The sequence below is a fragment of the Syngnathus floridae genome, chromosome 16, assembly GCF_059516105.1.
Source record: "Syngnathus floridae isolate MCC-2025c chromosome 16, RoL_Sflo_1.0, whole genome shotgun sequence".
Taxonomy (NCBI): domain Eukaryota; kingdom Metazoa; phylum Chordata; class Actinopteri; order Syngnathiformes; family Syngnathidae; genus Syngnathus; species Syngnathus floridae.
Window position 1 is genome coordinate 7,175,413 of NC_142428.1, and position 13,192 is coordinate 7,188,604.

Below are 13,192 nucleotides of genomic sequence, written 5' to 3' on the forward strand. Positions count from 1 at the left end.
TCTCAAAGCCTCTACAGGTATGCAGCACACCCTGACCCACCTGCCTGATGACCTCCTGGAGAACAGTGTGGCAATCAACTGACCAAAGCTCTCTTCAAAGATTGCCAAGGTCAGAACACACTTAGTGGTGGGAAATAAAGTATGAATACATTACATCTATAAACAAGTTAACAAAACATCCCATTGTGGATGATCTTAAAGCTTGTTGAGAACGTGGCAATCTCTGCTGCCCCCGCCCAGTGCTGTCACTTTGTTTTTATTACAGCAAAAGGCACGCAGGCCGGGCTGGACAATGCATGAATGTTGAAATTGCTCACAGTGTCCATTGGCGTTAGCGTCAAGCGGCACATCCACAGCCAGGAGTCAACGATGCTTCATTCACATTAGAATTCATTGAGTCTTCAGCATTCCTCGGAATCATTATACGGGACATGTATGCAGCCACAACATTAAGCACACCTACCTGATCAGACCTCAAAGTGGTGTCAGCTTTATAAAGAATGCTCTTTTTTTTTTTACATTATCAGAGAGCTACAAAATGTTAAGTTGCAGTATACAGTTGCGAAAAACAGCACTGTGAGAGTCACAATACAATCAGGGGACACAGGTTTATCTTGGTTAAGAATATAAATTGTTATTGTTCATCGTTAATGTAGCGGAATTGAAGTGAAATGGCTCAAAAGTGGTCAAATTTGAAGTTTAACCAAAACGACAGTCCAATTCTCTGATATGAAATCTTTAAATGGTGTCTCAGGTCATCCAACAAGACACTACTTTCAAATGTTGTTTATTATTTAGCTCCACTTCAAATGTTGACTTGATTGCTGCCTCGGCGTTGACGTTATCATTAATACAGCATGTGACCTGCACATTTAGTAGTTTGTGACATAGCAGGCTGGAAAAGGTCTGCTGATGGCAGTTCATTAAAGATGCAGCGTGTGAGACAGACTTAGCACATGCCCTCCCCCACCCCTTCGCCCCACCACAGGGGAGCGGCCCAGCTCCAGACCTGCACCACACGGAGCAGACCAAGCACAGGCTAAATATAACGCTTCTTTTTAAAACCCTGTGCAACAGCATCCTTTAAACATAATCAAAGGTACTCTGTTGTTCTGTACACTTTTATTTACAAAACTCAGCAAGGATATCAACGTATGCACATCGATCTGTCTGTTTGTTGTAATGCATAAAGTGTGTGTGTGTCCATTTGTGTGTGTTTGGAATATCGATTGCCATATATACATTAATGGCTTGTTCCATCAACATGACAACATTAACGAGTCTAAATGGTAGCACGTTGTTTTCCTTTGACGTATGTATAAACATGTTCCTGTGCATGAATTAACAGTCCAGAAGGCAAATATTTAAATAGCGATATTTACATTCATGCATCCATCACGTCTCTCACACAGTTTAGGTTGAGGACTGCTTGTTGACTCCTACCTGCCCATGTCTAAATGCAAGCTTTTTGTTTTTAACAGATTTAGCCGATAACTAAACTTGATAGCATTTTGCACACACGCATACATTAAATTAAGATGAAAAACGAAAAAGTGCAAAGCAGCATTGAGTCATGCCCCAGTCCAGCTCAGTTGTGTTCTTCCAGAAGAGATGTCGAGGATGCTTGTGACAGCACACACACGCAAACACACACGGGCGCAACCTGATCTCTGACTATTGGCCGAGCGTCCTGTCGCTCATCGGTCACAAGGTCAGCCCCTCGGTTTCTATGGTGATGGAGGATGAGTCCTCGGTGACATACATAGAAAGATGAAGACTATCGGTGACATACATAGAAAGATGAAGACTATCGAATCCACACACACAACACTTCTGCGACAGTGGAACCTCTAAAATCAAATGTTCTTAAATCAATTTGGAAAATTGAGTTTGACGCAAGACCTCAGAAGTTTGCATTTTTTGGGTTTTCTGTTATTCTTTTGCATGGTTAAGACAAATGTGATAACCATAGAGTGCAAAATGGAACTTATTAATGGTAATATAGAACAATCACAGGACTCAAGGAGAATGTTTATAAGCTGAGGGACGTGTTGAAATTAAACTATTTTGCTTTCTAAAGAAGATCAACATAAGATGAGATCATCTATCTATCTCCAGAGGGGAAATTTAAGTTTTAACACAATACGCTACTGGAAACATTGCTTGTGCAGATTGTTATGATGGCAACAATTTGACTGGAACATTTGACTTTTTAATCATTTCCTCTGAGATGCATTAAAAACAGTTCAGAGGTCTACTTGTGTTCCGGAATGGATTGCATTGGACCTTAGAGGCTCCACTGTCCTTGTAAAGAAGAACGTGTACTGAGTTGACTTTTCCAAAATCAAAAGCGGACTAGCGTGCAATGCAGTATAGAGAAAGAACTCGCATTCACCGAAGCACACCGTGACGTTGACAAACAAAAAGTCAAACACACAGACGAACAAGCGATGCCGTTTTCTGCATCGGTGTCTCCACGACACCAGTGGCCAAATTAAATTGTATATAAATAAAATAAAGAAACAATGCTGAGACTGTACAATATCCCTTTTGGTAGAAAAATAAATAGAGAAAATAAATAGATGAATAAGTATATTACACTGAGTCTTGAGAACGTGTCGATGTTGTCTCCTCTTTTTCGCTCTTTTCAAAATATGGATTTCTTTAAATTGCATAGTCATGAATGCACGTCTCCGAGCCAGGAGTGACAGTCAGCTCATGCCCCTGCATGGCATCTGCCTCCAAAAAATGCAAAACCAACAAAGTAGGATATATTAAAAAAAAAAAAGAAAAAAGAAAAAAGTTGCATTCTCCATCAAAAGTGCATGCACGTTATTTATTGTGTGTGATGGCACCGCGGGGCCCTTCTATTGTCTGCGCTTGGATCGCACACGCGAGGTCTGGATGTGAGGCAGACTGGCCGACAGAATGGCAGCCTGTCAGCAACACTTGCTCTTACTAAGAGCAAGTGCTCAGCCTGCTGGGATGCTTTTCAGCGACACATCGGGTGGGGTGGGGGGACTTTCATCCTCGCTTGCCTTCATGGCATTTCCTTCCACCTTTTCTTCAGCTCACTGGTGTCCGGGGTCCAAGCAGAAGAGGAGGGGTTTCCTGCAACTTGGATTCTGGGTGAGAAGGGGGGGGGGTCAATGAGGACAAGGGGGCTGAAAGATGACCTGTCACTTCCTGCTCCGAGGTGGAGTCAAGTCTATACCACAGTGTTGTTTGTACCCATGGCCTTCTTGGTGCGGATGCTCATGGCGTATTCCCCGCGACTTGTCCCGTTCTCTTCCTTACGCAGCGGTTTCCTGATAAACAAAAACAAGGACATGATACAAGAATTTAATCTCCAAAGGCCCCAAAAGTTGTGCAATTAAAGAATAAAAATCCATTTGTTCATCCATTTTCTATTTCATTTGTCCTCAATTTTCCTCTGACACCATTTTGAACTTCTAGTATGATTAAGAAAACAGCACGTCTGAGGAAGATCAACCAATCAGAGACACTTTTGAGTGGAAAAAAATCCTAAATCAGCAAAAGCTGATCCCAATCATTTGAATCAGGTGCATTGGAGGAGCAAAACATAAAATATGCAGGATGGTGGCCCTCGAGGACCAGAGTTTGACACCTATGGGCTACATGAAGTTCCTCCTTTAACATATTTGCTTGGCCCAGAGCGACATTGCATCAAAGTCTAATATAAAAATTATTCATTATTTTGTGATGTTTTTGTAAAGCAGTTACGGTAAAAGCTGTTGCAAAAGCACAATATAAAGAAAAATATAGCACATGTTGTATTGTCTGAGCATAAAAACTGCAATTAGGTCAATTTTTCACACAATGAGTTAGTAAAGGTTCTCATGTCAGAAAAGAGTGAAGCCAGGGCGACCAAATGCAGCTGGAACATTGAAGGGAAAAGTGAGTTGGAAGGAAGATAGGTGGGGAACGAAGACACAGACAGGATGGAGACTCACGGCCAGCAAACAGACAGACAGAAGTCCGCTCAGACACAGAACAGAATCTGACCGTGAGCCTCCATACAAGACCTGGGGGGGAACAGGATAGGAACACAAGGTACAGACACAGACGGGTGACAACAATAGCCACCCGCAGGGAGAACCACACGGGCAGGGCTTAAATACACAAGGTAACAAGAGGACGAAGGTGACAGACATTACGGTAACGAAGGGGTGTGGCTGAGGGAAGTTGATCTCTGGCACGGCACGTGACACATCAACAATCACCAAATCGGTAAATTCACAAAAGCCGATTGGGTTCAATGTAATTTGTTTCATTTTGTTAGCAAATCAAGGCATCAATAGCGGTCAACATTCCATGTAGGCAAAAGGCCACGCCATTTAAAAAAAAAGGCCCTTTTGACTTATTCAAGTCGCTTATTTCATTTCCCCGGTGTCGTCGATGCCTTCTAATAAGGGCCTGTGTTCAAAGGTCACGTTTGCGGCAAGGGAAAGATGCATTGCGACGCAGGCGGTAAGGCAATTACCTCCCGTGACTGCTCGATGCAATCTCTCCCCTAAGTAATGACTACGTGTGCGGCTGTCCAAACAAACTGGGAATAACATCCATCCATACGTGAAAGTACCTCCTGGTGCAAAACTAAAAGACGGGACCAATTGAAGGCTCGGCTAGCATCATTCAATGAAGCTCCTTTTATGTGCTCTTATGTGCTTCTGTGCTTATTATATTTGTCCAGTGTACTGTGCCTTGCTGGCTTATGTAACTCAAGAGACACATGTGAATACAGTTAGTACAGTCATTGTCCCGCTTGGCGGCGTACAGTGTCCTCTCCAGCCTTGAGCCACATCTTGTCTTTCTAAAGGTCGATCCAACTTTGACCCCTCCTTCTCAAATCAGTGTAGTAGCGGTCTCTTAATTTTTTTTAAACAACATAATTTAGGGAAGAAAACCCCATTTTGGTTTTCGCCTGCTATGTCGTCCTCTATGGTTAGTTTAATCCCGCATTTAGCATGTTGGTTTTCCAAGAGTTTTTTTTCGACGCCCCCTCACTCTGTTTGAAGGCTCTCCCGCTGTCGAGATGATTCGTCAGACCTCGTTTTTACTTTGCCCCCGTTTTGGAATGTGAATTTGTCACACCTGTTAAACCATTATGTCACTTGGCGCTGTCTGCGCTGTCACCACCTCCGCCACTCATGCACAAAACGACTTCTCAGGATTCCCGCTCGGATGTGTCGTCCAAGAGAGTACTTTCGAACTAAGTTGCTCGCAACAACTGTATCGCTATGACAATTATGATGTATTATATTCCATGATGTATTATTTATGTATTGGTTGTGCAGTTTGTGGATTTTTGAGATCTGCAACAAAAAATATGTTCATATGGCAATATTTTAGAAATATTGTATTTGTGTGAACTCAGATTTTATGAAGATGGCTGACACGGCTTTACTTTGTAATGTGCATTACCGGCAACTCAAGGTGTGTTATTTTTTTTTTTAAGAGCCCGCAAAGAGGATTAAAAGATTTGTTCATAGATGAACACCTGCATAAAATAAATATGAACAAATGTAGAAGATTTTCAGCTCTCATATGCGCATTTACTATTCAAGTTTGAGGTTTTTAGTGGAGCTTTTGGCTAATGGCTGGGTTGTAAAGAAAGAATGAGTAATGACGTATGCTTCCTTGGGAACAGATGCTGCTCGCCGTGTCCCCGCAGGACCCTGGAAAAGCCGAAGACATATAATAGTCCAGCCCAGATGGGAAAGCACATTCTGTTTGTGTGGGTGATGAGTGGAGCATGTGACTGCGGCCATGGGAGCTGTATACTGATGGTTTTCTCAAAGGGACCAAACAGGCACTTGGGGGATTCTCATAGTTTGAAAACAAAGTCATTAGTGGCCATATTATATCTCACAACTTTCGATTTTAATCCATCAATTAATTTGAATGTCATTTCAGTGATTCAATTTAAAAAGTGACACTCATATAATATCATGATTTACGACACACATAGTGAAACACTTACATTGTAATATCGATTTAATTTAATTTAATGTAATTTAATTTAATTTAATTTAGATAGTTATATCTTGCAGCTAATAAACCCCAAAATTGACTATCTGACTGGACAAAAATAATGCACAAGAAAATAGAATAAATTGAAGTCATTGTAACATTCACATCGGGGGTCTCCAGAGCGAGTCATCTGCTTGACAACATATTTACACCAGATGACACCGACCCAGTTTTTTTTTTTTCTAAAATTGGAACCAGCAGTAGGCCGCTGGCTGGCATTCCTCAAGTACTGATTTTTTCGTGCTGACAACAAATGTACTTTTTTATCATTCTTGAATTTATTGAGCTGCAACTGTTGCACGGCACATTCCGACAATATAACACCATTGACCATGTTGCTTGAGGTCAGTGGACATGACAGAGCTTTCTTGAGGCTCCGTTGGACCCGCACCAAGGTTTTCAATAATGGATGCCGAGCTGTTGACACGTGCCAGGTGGCAACACAACACTTCACATGTTAGATGAATATTTGATAGGAAAGCTGTGCAATCACAGCACACAGTCCCGTTTGAAGTTTGGGCTATGGGTCGTCGTGAAATCAGGACATGTGATACGTGCTGTTTGCGATTACCATCTGGAAATCATAGTAACACTGTAGTTCCCAACTCTACAGAGTCCTTCTGTAGGTATCTGTCATGAATTATTAGTTTTCAAAATGAGAGGCTAAATGATGAAATATGACATCTAGCTTAACATTTAACAAGTTTCTTGGATGTACTGCATTGCCCTTGAATCGGTCGGGAGCAGCTGCGGAGTAATATCCGCTTTTAGACAAGCCTCCCGGAGCGCTAAGTGATTAGGAAAAGCATCTCGCTCCATTAGCACGTCGGGCTGAGCTTTGTTTATTTTGGCTTTCTGGGTTGGCAGACAGCCGGGAGGGAGAGCAGCTTCATGTCTTTTGCTTGGGATGCCACGGCAACACTGAGAGGCAGCATGTGTCTGATCCTCTTCTTTATGCTTGCACACACCAGCCTCCCTGCTGTTGCTGCTGCTGCTGCTGCTGCTGCTGTGCACTCTCAATTGAATAGAATAGTGCGGAAGTGTTTTTTCTTCGTCTTCCCCCCCCGCCCGGCCCTTTGCTTGTGACAGATGAGTGGCAGACAAAGATGATAAAAAATAAGAAAAGGCCAGGAGGGCTGTGGCCTGCAGAACCGACTCCGCACCTCCTCGCTATCTGAGGTGCTCTGGCCCTGGCCCTCGTCAAGATGATTTTATTTGGGAAAGCCTGAAGCACCGAGGGCATGGAAGAACTATATATAAACTGGATATGGCTCGTTCTTCTCTTATTGGTATTGACTAGCATTGTTTTGAGGATGCATGAAAAAAGTCATAGGAGCCACAAAGTCTCAAAGTGGAATTAATTGAAGATACTGTCTGTAATCTGTCAGACAATTAACCTGTGGTGTGGCGTGTGTTAAGCGTGATTTTGCCTAAAAATGGTCATGGCCTACAATTGTAAATGTTAATTAATGTTCATCATTATCTGAGATTGCAAATCCTTCTGCATAGATTCTGCGGTAACCACAAGGTGGGTAACAGAGAAGCGAACAGTTAGCTTTTTCTCTTCCTACTACTACGACAACGACGACTACGACTACTACCATATTTTCCGGACTATAAGGCGCACCGGACTATGAGGCGCACCTTCAATGAATGGCCCATTTTAAAACATTTTTCCTTATATAAGGCACACCGAACTATAAGGACACTTATTTTGGGAGAGGACACTTTTAGTTATTGATGGATTATTGTGTGTTTTTGATGTGTCGGTCATCTCGAGTATGTCACACACTATAGGTGCTAACTTTTCTAATTGTGTGTGTGTGTGGGGGGGGTCTTTTAAATTTTTTAAATATAGCTTAATATTTGCAATTACGTGTCCGTCCTTGCCGTAGAACAGGTTATCGTTCCTTTTTCATCAGCATCATTTATTCTCCCTTGACTTTTAAATGATTAGGGCAGCTGTGACAAATGCTCAAGGAAGCCCATTTATCCTTGGATTGCTTGTCGCTGACAAATGAATGCGTAATGAGCTCTGACTGGACCTGGTTTTAAGTGGCATGGCACTGAAGTCTGCATGCAGTCTGGAGCCCACAGGGCTTCAGGACACAACCCGCTTGCATGTATAAAAGATGTGGCTTGCAAGTGAATGACTGCGCAAATTAATTCATAAATAATGACTTGGGTTTGAGGATGGAGCCTGAATTGCAACAACACTTTTCTGCCATTGCTGCATTAAAAAAATTAAATAAAATGGGAGCCTCTTGGCTACTAGGGGTGTGGGGGTGACTGGAGAATTGCCATAATGAATTCGTGAGCCAACCACCCATTACTTCCGCCTCCTGACTTTGCCTATTTGTTGTTTAGAGTTCTGCTGAGGGAGGCTTAATATAGTTCAATAAATATAACGTACAACAAAGCAGATATATCACGGACAAATAAAACAAGTCTGTGATTTAGCATACACATCTGGAGTTACACTCACACGGGTGCGTAAATATGTCAAGATGTTTATGGATGGTTGCTCACATGCATGCAATGGTAATTGCTGTGTGTATGTGTGTTTATTAAATGTCGGCCGACATTAACGTGTAATCCAGAGTGCGTGTGTGTGTCCAGCCGCCACTGTGAGATTCACTTACGCAAATAAAAAGCAAAAGTGTGTATCACAAAGTCAGGCAGTGTTTGCAAATCATTACTCTTCCTCTGAGACATTCACAACCGATTCTGTTATTTAACCTTTGAACCCAGTGTGCCCCCATAGAGTTCTGATAGGGTCAATATTGCTTCAATCTTCACATGACATGACACAAATAACTCATGTTTGCCTTGGTTGTTATTATCCAACATTTGCATGGCAACACATTAAAGAAAAGTGACCACCGACCTTTTGATGGCCTTGTAGCAAATGATGATGGCGGAGAGAAGGAAGAGCGCCGAGGCACAGCCCACTGTTCCCAGCACGACAAAGTCCATGTCTGACCACCAGGGTCTCACCAAGGGCACCAAGGGTTCTGGCACTGGAGAGAAGAAAAAGCCCAGAAGACACTTGACTCAACTCTGAAGATCCTGGTTTGAGTGTTTAAGACTCAATGATATCCATAGACACAATACTATAAATCATTTAGGTTCTCTTACACAAGCACTCTTACACTACACATTAGTTGTGCGGGAAGACTCACTTGTACGCATCAGCAATTTTGAACATGTAATGCATCTATCTAGTCGCTCCAAATTGAAACACTCCCTTCAGTCAATGTTACAATACAGTATTTTGTCACCCCCCCATTGGTTCCCGTTTAAGGAAAGGCTCCGCTAAACTCGTTCCTTTGAAGAATTTTTTTTGGGAGACTGTATTTTCGTCCATGCATATTCATGGCCTTCACATTAGTGCAAAACTTCAGGCCTGAGATGAAAGAATAGAATGATAATTAGGATTAAAGTTAGACTCCATCACATGAATTATTCATGAGGTTTCCACCCTTTTTTAAACAGTCTTGTAAAGGAGTTAAAACGCACTAAATGGGCCCACTTGCATTTTCTCACAACATGGAATAGAGTGTAAAGGATTTAAAGCACAGGTGTCAAACTCAAGGCCCGGGGGCCAGATACGGCCCACCACATCATTTTATGTGGCCCGCAAAGAAAAATTGTGCCTCAATTCGTGTCGTTACTAGAATTGCAAATTGTCTTCGCTTTTAATATCTTTTTTTTTAAATATTTGACTAGTTTTTACTCATTTGATTTGAAAACAAGTTATTTGTCAATTTGTTTTGTAGCTTTTACTGTATATAATTTATTTGGGTTGACAGTCATAATGGCCGTCCGAAAGAAGCTATGACGACAATGCGGCCCGCGAAAAAAATGAGTTTGACACCCCTGCTTTAAAGCATCAAGAGTGTGTTGAAAAAAAAAAAAAAAAAAAGGTGTGTTAGATGACGCCTAGTAAAAACGAAAAAGGTTTTTAGTCTTGTCGACTGCCATAGTCAGTTTCAAAAACTGAACATTCAGTCAGCTGCTCCTGGCGGCATTTTGAGCGGTGACCTTGACTACAATCACAAATTCTATGACTCCTCATTCAAGGGGAGTCCACTGGTGTGTCAGGAGGGAAAACACAAAAAAAAAAAAATCATTGGAGCAGATTGATGAAAACCTTTCCAGTGCTGTCTGCTGATGATGAAGTACTCATCCGCCCTCATGTAAAGGGCTCAGGGTGAGTGATTCTAAAGAGTCGCACTAACAGCTCACAATGGCTGCATCATCAGCAACGCCTGTCGCCCATATTTCAGCGCGCTGTTCATTAGCGGGGCTTGAGACTATGTACAAATCATATCCACTTTCAGAAATGTTATGGACTATCAGTGGATTTCAGACACAAAAACTGCTGCAACAGGCAACACACACTTATCGCCTCCAGCTCAACTTCAAAACAAAAAATGTGTTGCTTCATTAGCCTCTTCTCTTGATCGAATTATCGCTAATTTAATTAAGTCATCTGTGTTTTAATCAGGCTAGAGGGGGGTCCTCTGGGGCAACCCTCGCAATGAGCCAGCGAGCTTGGCGGCCCAGCAAGATTTGAATCTCACAGGCAGCTGGGTACTCCCCAAAGTCAAGCCCAGCATAAATTAGCTCTGCTGTCAACATCCTGCTGGCTCCATCACATGCACGGCCGTACACGTGCAAAAACTCCAGAGGACGGATGGTGCATTTCTGCACGAAAGGAGGCGGGTCGCATGGAACCATGGCAGAGAGCCAGAGATGGCAAAAGTACTCACACACTTAAGGGTTTTCCTTTTTTTTTTTTTTTAATCAAGTGCTAGCTAGCTTTTATGTTATCAAAGCAACTTCTTCCTTTAGCTTTGCTGAAATGGTTTTGATAATCTTCCCTGCTATTGTCCCTGTTGTAGGTCACCATGACTTCACTCAATCGGGAACTCAACCAAGGTTGATTTTTTTTTTTTTATATATTGTGTCATCATCTGTGAAGTTTGAAAAAAGCCTATTTAGCCAGTGTAAGAAGTAGAAAGTACAGACATCTGTGTTCAGATTTCACTAGAATAACAAAGTCAGTTTGTGCTTGTCCCCGGTGGAAAGAGAAGCACAGATGTTGGAGTTCTTACCTGTGGCGCCCAGTAGTCGCGGGGGAGGCGGGGGAGGCGGTGGCGGGGGAAGTGGAGGGTATCTTCGACAGTGGCACGCCAGCTGGCACTGTTGGCTAACTTTCTCTGCCACGGTCTGTGAGCATGACCTCTGGAGTTCTCCCTTAGAACCAGGAAGACATGGGGGAACAAAAGAAAATGCTGAAACGCTTTCGTCGCAACACACACACACACGTGCTGGTACTCAGCATTCTCTCCCGCTGCTGTTGTGACTGGCGGAATAGTAGCACATCTCCAGCTGTAAGAAGCCACCCACCCACCAACAGAGTGGGCAGCAGGCCGCCCCGAGGAGTGCGAGTGGGTGGACTTGCAAACTCAAGCAGATCGCATTACACGTGAACCCTGCTAACAGTGCGTGCATGCGTGTGAGCAACAGCTCACCGTGTATCTGTAGGCAGCAGCGTGGGGGCACAGGTTACACTACTCAGCACTTGCATATGCCTACTGCACACAACTGAGATTGACGAATAGTGTCGGGGAAAAACACTCCATGTTCCCACTGGTGATATTTGTGTGCCATGAGCTGCGTCATCACCAACCTGACATGCAGAAACTACCTTCTCCGGCCACAACATTAGGTATACCTGCACGATGTATTTGAACCTGTGAATGTGCTCCTAATTTTTTGGGGCTGCTTCATTTAGCGACGTGACAAAGCCTTTATAAAGTTTTTGGGACGTTATCAATTTATTATGTTTATTTGTGTGGAGAAGAAGTACTAAGAGGTGTTCTTAAAATTCTGGCAACCCGATTTAGCGATTCGAGAGGCAATGCAAGAGCTGCAGCCTTTGCAAATATAATCATGTTCATTTTTGATACAAATTCAACAATATGGTTATTTTTGTGGTGTTGTTATTGCAGTGTGCACCGTTCTGGAATGAATCATATGTTCTTAATATTTTGACAACCAGATTTTAGCTGAGAGGCAATTTGTACTGTTATCATTTTAAAAAATTAAACAGAGCAAATATTGCTCTACATCATACTAAGAGGTGTTCTTAATAATCTGGTTACATAATTTCCTTTAAGATAGGTAGTCAGTCGTTGCAAACACAATAAATTGAGCAACATTCATTGTTGTGGCATCCTAAGTGGTGAAGTACTATCACACTGAGAACCCTCTCTTAGTGTTGAGTGGGTCATGTGACAAAAAATAGAAACACAAACACCTTAAATAGTGAAACACTTGAAGTCAATCATCATGCAAGTAAATAACTATTACATTAGAATAAATACCATGCAAAGTAAGCACGTATTTGTGAGCATTGTGATGAGACCGAATAGCTAAATAAGTATCCTCTGTGTAGTGTGTAAAAAAAAAAAAAAAGATGAATAACAAAGTGTTGCATGTTACCTGACATGAGAGTAACAGCAGCGAAAGAAGGCAGTGAGCGAAGAGGAGAGGCCAACAACTTATAGTGAATGGCATGAGATCTTGGAGCGACATTCCAATTGGCGCTCTTCTCGGCGATCCGGACGGATGCGGCATCCACACAGCACGGGCGTCAAGTGTTCGGGACACCACCTTCCTCCTCCTCCAGCGGGTGGGATCCTAGTCCAAATCGGCGGCGACGCAATAGTACCAGTGTCGATAGCGTAGGACGGGGCGAGCCGGTGGCATGACGAGCGGCGAAGCACCCAAATAGATCCACATCTCTATAAAGTTGCTCTCTCGCGCGCGCTCTAAATTCTGGTTTGTTGTTGTTGTTTCGCTTTTGGGGGTTCTGTGCGATGCCTTACATGATCCCTTCCTCGGCTGCCAGCAGGAGTGCAAGTGGGCCACTCAAGCCGTGGAAGTTGAAGGCGAGGAGAGAGAGAGAGAGAGAGAGAGAGAGAGAGAGAGAGAGAGAGAGAGAGAGAGAGAGAGAGAGAGAGAGAGAGAGAGAGACGGTGCTGCAGGATTCCTCTGAACTTATCTGTAGTGCGTGCAGGGTGAGTCCGGAGGGCAGAACCGAGGGTTCGACTGATGCTGCCTCCTC

General features: G+C 43.0%; 2 long non-coding RNA genes across 3 annotated transcripts; both read right to left on the minus strand.

Annotated features, from left to right (window-relative positions):
• Positions 1-2,808: 2,808 nt before the first annotated feature.
• On the minus strand, positions 2,809-4,142 carry LOC148385409 (uncharacterized). 2 transcript variants are annotated; one of them, XR_015853067.1, is made up of 3 exons: positions 4,027-4,142; positions 3,232-3,308; positions 2,809-3,125 (listed from the first exon to the last, which is right to left on the minus strand). It is a non-coding gene; the product is annotated as an uncharacterized LOC148385409 (long non-coding RNA). The 2 variants fall into 2 exon arrangements; XR_015853066.1 differs by having other exon boundaries at positions 3,975-4,130.
• Positions 4,143-8,940: 4,798 nt separating this feature from the next.
• On the minus strand, positions 8,941-13,032 carry LOC148385410 (uncharacterized). Its single transcript, XR_015853068.1, has 3 exons — positions 12,568-13,032; positions 11,175-11,316; positions 8,941-9,074 (listed from the first exon to the last, which is right to left on the minus strand). It is a non-coding gene; the product is annotated as an uncharacterized LOC148385410 (long non-coding RNA).
• Positions 13,033-13,192: the final 160 nt, after the last annotated feature.